This window comes from Lonchura striata, chromosome 27, assembly GCF_046129695.1.
Source record: "Lonchura striata isolate bLonStr1 chromosome 27, bLonStr1.mat, whole genome shotgun sequence".
NCBI lineage: Eukaryota > Metazoa > Chordata > Aves > Passeriformes > Estrildidae > Lonchura > Lonchura striata.
Genome location: NC_134629.1, coordinates 1,617,728 through 1,631,753, shown reverse-complemented (window position 1 = coordinate 1,631,753; position 14,026 = coordinate 1,617,728).

Genomic DNA, 14,026 nt, shown 5'->3' with positions numbered 1-14,026 from the left:
GGTCCAGTTTGATGGACTTTCCCTGAAGCGATAAAACAGTTTCAATCATTGGTCTGGATTTGCAAACATTCTGTGTGAGGAAGACAAAATTGTCTTCCCCGGAGTCATGTCCAGCGAAATAGTCCTGTACTGGTGGATCGGTGAGGTCGGCCACGTCGAGGAGGTACATGGCAGCGAAGGGGAGCCCCTTGGTGATGGTGCAAGGTGGTTGATGGCAGACGACTGAGACGGTGACCTCGGACCCCGGCTGAAAACACACCACTTCAGGAACGACGGTAACACGGTCTGGTGTGAGCCTGCAATCTCCGAGTATTAACACTGTTACCTCACAATTACGGTAAGGGGGTTCCAGGAACCCAGCGGGAACTCTCACCAGGTCCTCATCCTGGAGAGTCACAGTGATGGAGCTTTTGAGGACCCGGTGAGTGTCTGAATTTAAGTTGCGGGTTCTACGGAAGAGGCGGAGCCCGTTGTCGTGGCTCCGCCAACCCTCCGGAACTGTCCGCTGGGCCACCGGTCCTCCCGGATGGTGGGGAGGCCTGGGCGCTGTGAGGGGCCACTTGTTGTCCTTGCGCGGCCCCTCCCCGCGCTCCGCGACCCGTTTCCCGCCTGCTGATGGTAGGGCATCGGGTTCCTGGGTATTGGTCTTGGGGAGGGTGTGTACGAGTAGTGTGGTTGCTCCGGGGGCCAGTATGGGCAGTTGGCTTGTATGTGGCCCATCTGGCCACACCCGAAGCACCGGATGGTGTTCATCGTCAACATCGCCTCCCCAATCCCCTTACTTACTGCAAGGGCGACAGTGGTCTCGGTGGAGGCGGCTTTCGTGCAGGCCTCCACCATCTGTGCGATGGTGGGTTCGGGGTCCTGAGGTAAAGTTCTTAATATCTTCTTTGTCTCGGCTGTCGCGTTGGTCATGGCCATCTTTCTCAGGAGCTCTTCCCTCGCTGCAGGATGGTCTATCTGCCGGTCGATGGCCTCCCTCAGCCGGTCCACGAATTTTATGAAAGATTCCTCTGGGCCCTGGGTAATAGCTGAAAAGTTCTGGAGCGGGGTTTTCCCATCGGGGATTTTTAACAGTGCCGCTCGGCCAGCCTCCTTGATGTCATCTAGGACCTCCGTGGGTAACAGTATTTGGTCCTCTGGCTGGCTGAACTCCCCCTCCCCTGCCAGGGCTTCTATGGCTTCCTCTCCCTCTCCAATTGCCTCTGCTAAATTGTGTTTTTTCAGAAGAGGCTTGAGGAGCTTTCTCCATTGAATGTCCCACAATAAAAGCTCGGTGGGAGTGAGCAGGGACTTGGCAATATATTTAACGTCATGCTGGACCAATGTATGGCCCGAGAAAGTGAGGTCCAATACATTCTTAAAGAAAGGAGAGTCTCGACCATAGTCTTTGGCAGCCTTCCTCAGTTCTTTAATCTCCACATATGGGAGTTGCTCCCAGTGTGGCCGCTGCCCCCTGGTCCTCACCACAGGTGCTGCGAACGGCCCCAGATCTTTTGCGAATTCTAAATCCCCATCCTTAATTGCCTCTGCCCTGATCCGGGCCCACCCACCTCCCGGCCTAGGTGTGGGCCGGGGGCTGTCGCTGTCCTCATCCTCATCGGAGGATGAGGCAGGACGAGCAAGGGCTCGGACCTTCCCCTTGGCCGGTGGGCTTCGGTGGCATGAAGCCCGGCAGGCCAAGATGGCCTGCTTCCGGCCAGGCCGACTTCCGGTTCCGGTGGCGTGGGAACCAGAAGAGGCCTGAGGGGAGGCGTGGCCAGGCTCACCCACCGGGGTGTGGCCTTCCGGCAGGGGGTTCCCTCCCACCGGGGCGTGGCCTTCCTGCAGGCCGGTCCCTCCCACCGGGGGCCCACCCAGGGGTGTGGCCATGGGGGCTGGAGGGGCGGGTCCCGACGACGTAACAATCGACGCGGTGGTAGGGGCGGGACCCGACGCAGGGGCGGCACTCGACGGAGGTGGAGCCTGAGGGGGACTGGCAGGGGCCCGAAGGGAGTGAGGAGGTGGAGAGGAGGCGCCATTTTGTCCCTCGGTGGCGGGCTGCTCGGCCATGTGGCCGGCGCCATTTTGTGAGGTGTGGTGACAGAGATCAGGAATCGAATAACATGGTTTTAAACTGGGTACAGGGGTTTGAGGGCTTTGGGGAGAGGAAAGAGTCGCACTGGGATGGCCAGTCCCAGGACGAGGAGAGGACAGAGTGGGGCGGGGAGCAGCAGGGAGACGGTAGCAGCCCTGTGCCTGGTTATGGCAGGATCTGCTGCCCGACCCACCCTTAGGGGAAACCGAGTTAGGAGTGGGGGGGGCGGGATGAAGGTTAGGAGAACCGGGAACCCAACTCTCACCCTTTTGTTTAAATAAAGTGTAAATAGAATGAAAAAGTGGAAAAAAATGCCCCACAGAAAAATTCCCCTTTACTTGTAATGCGTATAACAGTTTCCCAATATTTCCCCAGAAAATAAGAGAAGAAAAATCATCCCTGGAGGTGTCAGGGAAGTTATCGAAAATAAGATTAACAAAAGCCTTAAGGTCCCTCTTTTTAAAAGAAATGTTACCCAAAACAAGGGAGGATTTAACGTGGAGGTAAAAATCCCGCCGGGCAGGAGACAAGCGGTTGCCCATTCTCACTGCAGAAAAAAGGGAAATCCCCAAAGAGACAAAGAGAGAAACGAAAAGGAAAAGAGACAGGGTCGGGTGCCAGACAGGGCACCAGGAACTCACCAGAAAGAAGACCGCTGTCAAAACGAAAAAGCCTCTGAGGGGGAGAGGAAGCGCTGCAGGTCTCGTCCCGTTCGGAGTCTGCTCCCAAACTCGAAGTCGAACCAGGACGAGGTGTCTGCAGCCCGCGAGGTAGGCGATCTTCTTCAACGAAGAGCAGCCGCTCGTGGAACTGGCGGCGAACGGCGCTTTTCGTCCTCGGGCAGCCGGATCACAGAGCCGAGGCAGCCGAGGAGACGCTCTGCGGCTGACTCCTGAGAGGGGCCAGTCTGTTCGGGCGCCAGTTGAGGCTTCTGGGTCTCCGACCACTCTGCTTGTCAGAGAGCCGAGTCCTCGAAAGCCGGATAGCGTAATGAAATCTTCCTCTATGAAGGCGGGACGGCTCACAGGCGGCTTTATTTCCAAGAGCGTTTATTGAGGAACAGCAATTCAGGGAGCGAAGGGAAAACAACCACTCCGGGAGGGAGCTCGCTCTGAGAGCCTCGAACAGGGGGCGGAATCGGGATTATAACGGGGACAAGAGAGGGAGGGTCCAGGCATGAAGCGTTCAGTGAGGGAAGGCTTCGGGGGCAGAGTCAGGGTCGAGTGGCAGGGTTATAACCAATGAGGGTAAGGGGAAGGAGCGGCTTCAGGGAAGGAACCAATGGAGGTATAAAGAACAAAGAATTTTCTAGCACCAAGGGATGACAGACATACTGATTGATAACAGGGGAGGCAGGGAACTACACACCTGTCACCTCCCAGGGTAATTCGGGGGGACAGTTTCCCAAGTCCCCTCCCACATTTTATAGTGGCTTTTTTTCATTTTTCTCAAAGTTTATATTTGGTACACTTAATAACTTTTATTAAATTAATAATTAATAACTTGGAGCCTTGCATTTCTAACATGTTTATCACATTCGGTTTCTCATGATAAGCCTATCTACTTCTGCTAATTCTGAGATGAGGAAAACGAACTGTCATGATTCCCGCTTGCACTAAAGGATTGTGACACGGGCTGACTTTGTGATGCCAGAGTCTTCTGTGCCATCACAGCGCAACTGTATGACATCCCAGAGTGATAGAGCAGCACTGGCTCTGTGACATCACAAGGGGGATTTGTGAGATCTCAGGGTGGGCTGTGACATCCCAGGAGGCAGTGTGACATCTCAGGGGCTCTGTGACCTTACTGGGGAGGTCACTTCAAGCCAGCTCCCACTCACAGTTCCTCCCAGAGAAGTCCAAAGCTGCTCGTGCCCGGTGGCATCCCGTGTCCCTCTGGGTCCCCCTGCCCCTGGCGCTGCAGCCTCCCACTGAGGATGTTCGAGGAGATCAAGCCCAGAGCCTGACACGGGGACAGGGGCTCAGGGCCGTCACAGTTGGAACAGGGAGACAGGGACCCCCTAGCAGCATCCCTGTGCCCCCAGGGCCAGAGCTTGGCCAGGGCTCCTTCACCCTCTTATGAAGGAGGGCTTGAGAGCACTTTAAAAATCCCCAGCAGGGGAGTAGCATAAAACAGCTTTAATATTAAGTGACAGCACCACAGAGTTCCTTGGCAAGAGTCACTCTGCTCCTGACTGGACACTTCAGGCACACCAAGGAAACAAAGCAACAACAAAACCAAACAAAATCCAGGCAATCAAACCAAAAAGGAGTCAAGAACTGTCCCGGTGTCTGTGTGTCTCTGTGTGTTTGTGTGTGTTTGTGTGTGTGTGTGCGTGTGACGAAAGGACAGTGAGGGCAAGGATAAAAGGAATACAGCCTAAAAGCTAAAGAGAGCTGTGGAATAACACTTAACAATATTCAACTTCGCTTATAACTTCTATTAAGCTTCACAAATTAGCAAAAGAACAACTCTTAGCAGCATTTAACTTTGCTTACAGCTTGTGACTTTGTCGCTATAAGACACGTGAAAGCACGACGCGAGCCACCTGCTATTTTCAAGGTAAAGAGAAAAGTTTATTCTCTGACTCCAACTTTTATACTTTCCCAAAGGTGACATTGGATTGGAGAGTGAATGGGCCACCTGTCCAAAGACATTGGACAAAGCACTAGTACATCAAGTTTGTCCAGCCCCATAAAAGATTGTAAACAATATGTTGTTGACAGAAATTGTGTGGGAAGGTTCTCCAACAGAATGGAAACTCAGAAGGCTTTAGAAAATCTTAAGAATCAGGGTGACATGACTTAACCTTACTTCCAGGCCTGACTGGCTCAGCTATCCAAGGCAATCAAAGCCCTCAGAGAGCAGCATTTCTGCCACATTTCCCTGAGCACAGGCACTCCTGTGTGCACACAGACACAAAGAGTCACTACAAGGCACCTGTGAGAAATTCCCCTGAGCAAAGGGAAATGCTCCCTGTGGAGGCTTTGGCATCTCCCCAGGGGATGAAGGGTTGAGCCTGGAGCAGACAGTGTCTGTGATGAGCTCCAGAGGAGCTGAGCCCAGGGGCTGCTGGCCAAGGCCCAGGCCCAGTGAGCATTTCTCAGCTGGCAGGGCGGCCTGAGAAGGGGAGAGGGGAATGCACCAGACCAGGAACCATGGAACCAAGGGACCATTGTTACACTGTGGGGCCATGTGAGAAGAAGTGACCATTGGGACACTGTGGGGCCTTGTGAGACCAAGGGACCATTGGGACACTGTGGGACCATGTGAGATCAAGGGACCATTGGAATACTGTGAGTCCTCATGGATTCATGGACACCACTGTGACATTGCTGGGCCTCATGGAAGCAAGGGGACCCTAGTGACGCCGTGTGCCTCAGTGGAATGTAGGCATCATTGTGACACTGTGAGGCCCCATCCAGCCAAGGCTCCATTGGGACACTGCGAGACCCCACGGAAACAAAGCTCCAGGGTAACACAGAGAGGCTGCCTGTAATCAGTGCTCCATTGTGACCCTGTGGAGCCAAAGGAGAGCGTTGTGACACTGCAAAGCCCCATGGTCCATTGGTCCAAAGGTCCATTGTGACATTGCAGGACTCATGGAACAGAGGAGTCACATGACACTGTGGGGCCTGTGGAACCATGGAGAACATTGTGACACTGCAAGGCCTCAAAGAATCATTAGGACTGTTATATGTCTATAGGATAATTCGTGCAAATAAAATTGTCGTCTATTTTATAGTTATGTGCTGTTAAATTATACTCTTATAAGAAGTTTTTAAATCGCACAAGCCAGCAACAGCGACTGCAACACCATGTCAAAGCCACCTGGACGAGAGAGGGAGGACTTTATTTACAAGCGAACGAAAGTGGCCAGCCCGGAGAGGGATCATGCATCAAGGTTGTCCGAGAAACACCCGGACGATAAATACACGATAAATATCCGAGACCGAGATAGTCAGAGCCATCCGGGAGGTACATCTCAAATCCGAATTCCGGGACTGCAAACACAGGTGTTCATCACTCTCCGGACACGTATTGTTCAACTTGCCACAGAGAAAAGAACTCCACATGAATACATGCACTTTGAAAAGGAAGAAAAGGGACTCTGGCTCAGGCAAGGAAAATCATATAAAAATGGGTCAGACAGGACGGTCGGTGTGAAGCATAGAGGACCCTCTGCTGCAGCTGTCCAACCTGTGTCTCACCCGGTGGCAATCCCGGGCTCCACATTGACCTTTTTTTATAGTGGCTTTTTTTCATTTTTCTCAAAGTTTATATTTGGTACACTTAATAACTTTTATTAAATTAATAATTAATAACTTGGAGCCTTGCATTTCTAACATGTTTATCACATTCGGTTTCTCATGATAAGCCTATCTACTTCTGCTAATTCTGAGATGAGGAAAACGAACTGTCATGATTCCCGCTTGCACTAAAGGATTGTGACACGGGCTGACTTTGTGATGCCAGAGTCTTCTGTGCCATCACAGCGCAACTGTATGACATCCCAGAGTGATAGAGCAGCACTGGCTCTGTGACATCACAAGGGGGATTTGTGAGATCTCAGGGTGGGCTGTGACATCCCAGGAGGCAGTGTGACATCTCAGGGGCTCTGTGACCTTACTGGGGAGGTCACTTCAAGCCAGCTCCCACTCACAGTTCCTCCCAGAGAAGTCCAAAGCTGCTCGTGCCCGGTGGCATCCCGTGTCCCTCTGGGTCCCCCTGCCCCTGGCGCTGCAGCCTCCCACTGAGGATGTTCGAGGAGATCAAGCCCAGAGCCTGACACGGGGACAGGGGCTCAGGGCCGTCACAGTTGGAACAGGGAGACAGGGACCCCCTAGCAGCATCCCTGTGCCCCCAGGGCCAGAGCTTGGCCAGGGCTCCTTCACCCTCTTATGAAGGAGGGCTTGAGAGCACTTTAAAAATCCCCAGCAGGGGAGTAGCATAAAACAGCTTTAATATTAAGTGACAGCACCACAGAGTTCCTTGGCAAGAGTCACTCTGCTCCTGACTGGACACTTCAGGCACACCAAGGAAACAAAGCAACAACAAAACCAAACAAAATCCAGGCAATCAAACCAAAAAGGAGTCAAGAACTGTCCCGGTGTCTGTGTGTCTCTGTGTGTTTGTGTGTGTTTGTGTGTGTGTGTGCGTGTGACGAAAGGACAGTGAGGGCAAGGATAAAAGGAATACAGCCTAAAAGCTAAACAGAGCTGTGGAATAACACTTAACAATATTCAACTTCGCTTATAACTTCTATTAAGCTTCACAAATTAGCAAAAGAACAACTCTTAGCAGCATTTAACTTTGCTTACAGCTTGTGACTTTGTCGCTATAAGACACGTGAAAGCACGACGCGAGCCACCTGCTATTTTCAAGGTAAAGAGAAAAGTTTATTCTCTGACTCCAACTTTTATACTTTCCCAAAGGTGACATTGGATTGGAGAGTGAATGGGCCACCTGTCCAAAGACATTGGACAAAGCACTAGTACATCAATTTTGTCCAGCCCCATAAAAGATTGTAAACAATATGTTGTTGACAGAAATTGTGTGGGAAGGTTCTCCAACAGAATGGAAACTCAGAAGGCTTTAGAAAATCTTAAGAATCAGGGTGACATGACTTAACCTTACTTCCAGGCCTGACTGGCTCAGCTATCCAAGGCAATCAAAGCCCTCAGAGAGCAGCATTTCTGCCACATTTCCCTGAGCACAGGCACTCCTGTGTGCACACAGACACAAAGAGTCACTACAAGGCACCTGTGAGAAATTCCCCTGAGCAAAGGGAAATGCTCCCTGTGGAGGCTTTGGCATCTCCCCAGGGGATGAAGGGTTGAGCCTGGAGCAGACAGTGTCTGTGATGAGCTCCAGAGGAGCTGAGCCCAGGGGCTGCTGGCCAAGGCCCAGGCCCAGTGAGCATTTCTCAGCTGGCAGGGCGGCCTGAGAAGGGGAAAGGGGAATGCACCAGACCAGGAACCATGGAACCAAGGGACCATTGTTACACTGTGGGGCCATGTGAGAAGAAGTGACCATTGGGACACTGTGGGGCCTTGTGAGACCAAGGGACCATTGGGACACTGTGGGACCATGTGAGATCAAGGGACCATTGGGATACTGTGAGTCCTCATGGATTCATGGACACCACTGTGACATTGCTGGGCCTCATGGAAGCAAGGGGACCCTAGTGACGCCGTGTGCCTCAGTGGAATGTAGGCATCATTGTGACACTGTGAGGCCCCATCCAACCAAGGCTCCATTGGGACACTGCGAGACCCCACGGAAACAAAGCTCCAGGGTAACACAGAGAGGCTGCCTGTAATCAGTGCTCCATTGTGACCCTGTGGAGCCAAAGGAGAGCATTGTGACACTGCAAAGCCCCATGGTCCATTGGTCCAAAGGTCCATTGTGACATTGCAGGACTCATGGAACAGAGGAGTCACATGACACTGTGGGGCCTGTGGAACCATGGAGAACATTGTGACACTGCAAGGCCTCAAAGAATCATTAGGACTGTTATATGTCTATAGGATAATTCGTGCAAATAAAATTGTCGTCTCTTTTATAGTTATGTGCTGTTAAATTATACTCTTATAAGAAGTTTTTAAATCGCACAATCCAGCAACAGCGACTGCAACACCATGTCAAAGCCACCTGGACAAGAGAGGGAGGACTTTATTTACAAGCGAACGAAAGTGGCCAGCCCAGAGAGGGATCATGCATCAAGGTTGTCCGAGAAACACCCGGACGATAAATACACGATAAATATCCGAGACCGAGATAGTCAGAGCCATCAGGGAGGTACATCTCAAAACCGAATTCCGGGACTGCAAACACAGGTGTTCATCACTCTCCGGACACGTATTGTTCAACTTGCCACAGAGAAAAGAACTCCACATGAATACATGCACTTTGAAAAGGAAGAAAGGGGACTCTGGCTCAGGCAAGGAAAATCATATAAAAATGGGTCAGACAGGACGGTCGGTGTGAAGCATAGAGGACCCTCTGCTGCAGCTGTCCAACCTGTGTCTCACCCGGTGGCAATCCCGGGCTCCACATTGACCTTTTTTTATAGAGGCTTTTTTTCATTTTTCTCAAAGTTTATATTTGGTACACTTAATAACTTTTATTAAATTAATAATTAATAACTTGGAGCCTTGCATTTCTAACATGTTTATCACATTCGGTTTCTCATGATAAGCCTATCTACTTCTGCTAATTCTGAGATGGGGAAAACGAACTGTCATGATTCCCGCTTGCACTAAAGGATTGTGACACGGGCTGACTTTGTGATGCCAGAGTCTTCTGTGCCATCACAGCGCAACTGTATGACATCCCAGAGTGATAGAGCAGCACTGGCTCTGTGACATCAAAAGGGGGATTTGTGAGATCTCAGGGTGGGCTGTGACATCCCAGGAGGCAGTGTGACATCTCAGGGGCTCTGTGACCTTACTGGGGAGGTCACTTCAAGCCAGCTCCCACTCACAGTTCCTCCCAGAGAAGTCCAAAACTGCTCGTGCCCGGTGGCATCCCGTGTCCCTCTGGGTCCCCCTGCCCCTGGCGCTGCAGCCTCCCGCTGAGGATGTTCGAGGAGATCAAGCCCAGAGCCTGACACGGGGACAGGGGCTCAGGGCCGTCACAGTTGGAACAGGGAGACAGGGACCCCCTAGCAGCATCCCTGTGCCCCCAGGGCCAGAGCTTGGCCAGGGCTCCTTCACCCTCTTATGAAGGAGGGCTTGAGAGCACTTTAAAAATCCCCAGCAGGGGAGTAGCATAAAACAGCTTTAATATTAAGTGACAGCACCACAGAGTTCCTTGGCAAGAGTCACTCTGCTCCTGACTGGACACTTCAGGCACACCAAGGAAACAAAGCAACAACAAAACCAAACAAAATCCAGGCAATCAAACCAAAAAGGAGTCAAGAACTGTCCCGGTGTCTGTGTGTCTCTGTGTGTTTGTGTGTGTTTGTGTGTGTGTGTGTGTGTGTGTGTGACGAAAGGACAGTGAGGGCAAGGATAAAAGGAATACAGCCTAAAAGCTAAACAGAGCTGTGGAATAACACTTAACAATATTCAACTTTGCTTATAACTTCTATTAAGCTTCAAAAATTAGCAAAAGAACAACTCTTAGCAGCATTTAACTTTGCTTACAGCTTGTGACTTTGTCGCTATAAGACACGTGAAAGCACGACGCGAGCCACCTGCTATTTTCAAGGTAAAGAGAAAAGTTTATTCTCCAACTTTTATACTTTCCCAAAGGTGACATTGGATTGGAGAGTGAATGGACCACCTGTCCAAAGACATTGGACAAAGCACTAGTACATCAAGTTTGTCCAGCCCCATAAAAGATTGTAAACAATATGTTGTTGACAGAAATTGTGTGGGAAGGTTCTCCAACAGAATGGAAACTCAGAAGGCTTTAGAAAATCTTAAGAATCAGGGTGACATGACTTAACCTTACTTCCAGGCCTGACTGGCTCAGCTATCCAAGGCAATCAAAGCCCTCAGAGAGCAGCATTTCTGCCACATTTCCCTGAGCACAGGCACTCCTGTGTGCACACAGACACAAAGAGTCACTACAAGGCACCTGTGAGAAATTCCCCTGAGCAAAGGGAAATGTTCCCTGTGGAGGCTTTGGCATCTCCCCAGGGGATGAAGGGTTGAGCCTGGAGCAGACAGTGTCTGTGATGAGCTCCAGAGGAGCTGAGCCCAGGGGCTGCTGGCCAAGGCCCTGGCCCAGTGAGCATTTCTCAGCTGGCAGGGCGGCCTGAGAAGGGGAGAGGGGAATGCACCAGACCAGGAACCATGGAACCAAGGGACCATTGTTACACTGTGGGGCCATGTGAGAAGAAGTGACCATTGGGACACTGTGGGGCCTTGTGAGACCAAGGGACCATTGGGACACTGTGGGACCATGTGAGATCAAGGGACCATTGGGATACTGTGAGTCCTCATGGATTCATGGACACCACTGTGACATTGCTGGGCCTCATGGAAGCAAGGGGACCCTAGTGACGCCGTGTGCCTCAGTGGAATGTAGGCATCATTGTGACACTGTGAGGCCCCATCCAGCCAAGGCTCCATTGGGACACTGCGAGACCCCACGGAAACAAAGCTCCAGGGTAACACAGAGAGGCTGCCTGTAATCAGTGCTCCATTGTGACCCTGTGGAGCCAAAGGAGAGCGTTGTGACACTGCAAAGACCCATGGTCCATTGGTCCAAAGGTCCATTGTGACATTGCAGGACTCATGGAACAGAGGAGTCACATGACACTGTGGGGCCTGTGGAACCATGGAGAACATTGTGACACTGCAAGGCCTCAAGGAATCATTAGGACTGTTATATGTCTATAGGATAATTTGTGCAAATAAAATTGTCATCTCTTTTATAGTTATGTGCTGTTAAATTATACTCTTATAAGAAGTTTTTAAATCGCACAAGCCAGCAACAGCGACTGCAACACCATGTCAAAGCCACCTGGACAAGAGAGGGAGGACTTTATTTACAAGCGAACGAAAGTGGCCAGCCCAGAGAGGGATCATGCATCAAGGTTGTCCGAGAAACACCTGGACGATAAATACACGATAAATATCCGAGACCGAGATAGTCAGAGCCATCAGGGAGGTACATCTCAAATCCGAATTCCGGGACTGCAAACACAGGTGTTCATCACTCTCCGGACACGTATTGTTCAACTTGCCACAGAGAAAAGAACTCCACATGAATACATGCACTTTGAAAAGGAAGAAAGGGGACTCTGGCTCAGGCAAGGAAAATCGTATAAAAATGGGTCAGACAGGACGGTCGGTGTGAAGCATAGAGGACCCTCTGCTGCAGCTGTCAAACCTGTGTCTCACCCGGTGGCAATCCCGGGCTCCACATTGACTTTTTTTTATAGTGGCTTTTTTTCATTTTTCTCAAAGTTTATATTTGGTACACTTAATAACTTTTATTAAATTAAAAATTAATAACTTGGAGCCTTGCATTTCTAAGATGTTTATCACATTCGGTTTCTCATGATAAGCCTATCTACTTCTGCTAATTCTGAGATGGGGAAAATGAACTGTCATGATTCCCGCTTGCACTAAAGGATTGTGACACGGGCTGACTTTGTGATGCCAGAGTCTTCTGTGCCATCACAGCGCAACTGTATGACATCCCAGAGTGATGGAGCAGCACTGGCTCTGTGACATCACAAGGGGGATTTGTGAGATCTCAGGGTGGGCTGTGACATCCCAGGAGGCAGTGTGACATCTCAGGGGCTCTGTGACCTTACTGGGGAGGTCACTTCAAGCCAGCTCCCACTCACAGTTCCTCCCAGAGAAGTCCAAAGCTGCTCGTGCCCGGTGGCATCCCGTGTCCCTCTGGGTCCCCCTGCCCCTGGCGCTGCAGCCTCCCGCTGAGGATGTTCGAGGAGATCAAGCCCAGAGCCTGACATGGGGACAGGGGCTCAGGGCCCTCAAACTTGGACGGAACAGGGAGACAGGGACCCCCTAGCAGCATCCCTGTGCCCCCAGGGCCAGAGCTTGGCCAGGGCTCCTTCACCCTCTTATGAAGGAGGGCTTGAGAGCACTTTAAAAATCCCCAGCAGGGGAGTAGCATAAAACAGCTTTAATATTAAGTGACAGCACCACAGAGTTCCTTGGCAAGAGTCACTCTGCTCCTGACTGGACACTTCAGGCACACCAAGGAAACAAAGCAACAACAAAACCAAACAAAATCCAGGCAATCAAACCAAAAAGGAGTCAAGAACTGTCCCGGTGTCTGTGTGTCTCTGTGTGTTTGTGTGTGTTTGTGTGTGTGTGTGTGTGTGTGTGTGACGAAAGGACAGTGAGGGCAAGGATAAAAGGAATACAGCCTAAAAGCTAAAGAGAGCTGTGGAATAACACTTAACAATATTCAACTTTGCTTATAACTTCTATTAAGCTTCAAAAATTAGCAAAAGAACAACTCTTAGCAGCATTTAACTTTGCTTACAGCTTGTGACTTTGTCGCTATAAGACACGTGAAAGCACGACGCGAGCCACCTGCTATTTTCAAGGTAAAGAGAAAAGTTTATTCTCCAACTTTTATACTTTCCCAAAGGTGACATTGGATTGGAGAGTGAATGGACCACCTGTCCAAAGACATTGGACAAAGCACTAGTACATCAAGTTTGTCCAGCCCCATAAAAGATTGTAAACAATATGTTGTTGACAGAAATTGTGTGGGAAGGTTCTCCAACAGAATGGAAACTCAGAAGGCTTTAGAAAATCTTAAGAATCAGGGTGACATGACTTAACCTTACTTCCAGGCCTGACTGGCTCAGCTATCCAAGGCAATCAAAGCCCTCAGAGAGCAGCATTTCTGCCACATTTCCCTGAGCACAGGCACTCCTGTGTGCACACAGACACAAAGAGTCACTACAAGGCACCTGTGAGAAATTCCCCTGAGCAAAGGGAAATGCTCCCTGTGGAGGCTTTGGCATCTCCCCAGGGGATGAAGGGTTGAGCCTGGAGCAGACAGTGTCTGTGATGAGCTCCAGAGGAGCTGAGCCCAGGGGCTGCTGGCCAAGGCCCTGGCCCAGTGAGCATTTCTCATCTGGCAGGGCGGCCTGAGAAGGGGAAAGGGGAATGCACCAGACCAGGAACCATGGAACCAAGGGACCATTGTTACACTGTGGGGCCATGTGAGAAGAAGTGACCATTGGGACACTGTGGGGCCTTGTGAGACCAAGGGACCATTGGGACACTGTGGGACCATGTGAGATCAAGAGACCATTGGGACACTGTGAGTCCTCATGGATTCATGGACACCACTGTGACATTGCTGGGCCTCATGGAAGCAAGGGGACCCTAGTGACGCCGTGTGCCTCAGTGGAATGTAGGCATCATTGTGACACTGTGAGGCCCCATCCAGCCAAGGCTCCATTGGGACACTGCGAGACCCCACGGAAACAAAGCTCCAGGG